The sequence below is a fragment of the Penaeus monodon genome, chromosome 30 (genome assembly GCF_015228065.2).
Source record: "Penaeus monodon isolate SGIC_2016 chromosome 30, NSTDA_Pmon_1, whole genome shotgun sequence".
In the NCBI taxonomy this organism is placed as follows: Eukaryota; Metazoa; Arthropoda; class Malacostraca; order Decapoda; family Penaeidae; genus Penaeus; species Penaeus monodon.
This window is the reverse complement of record NC_051415.1, coordinates 24,956,323-24,956,553: the sequence shown is the minus strand read 5'-3', so window position 1 is coordinate 24,956,553 and position 231 is coordinate 24,956,323.

The window sequence follows — 231 nt, the reverse complement described above, 5'->3', positions numbered from 1 at the left end:
AATCGTACATAACGCACACGAGCCCCGAGTTTTACGTAGTGACTCCAGTGGACGGAAATGAAACGGTAGAGCTCAACAATGAGTGGATAGAGAGGGGAAAGGACGAGGAAAGGGGAGACGAAGAGAGGGAGGGAGAGGGGGGAAAAAAAGCGCCCAAAAGCCCTGAGGGAAAGGGGGGAATTTGCTTTTTAACACTTTGTAAAACCTAAAATTTGGGATGCAAAAAACAAA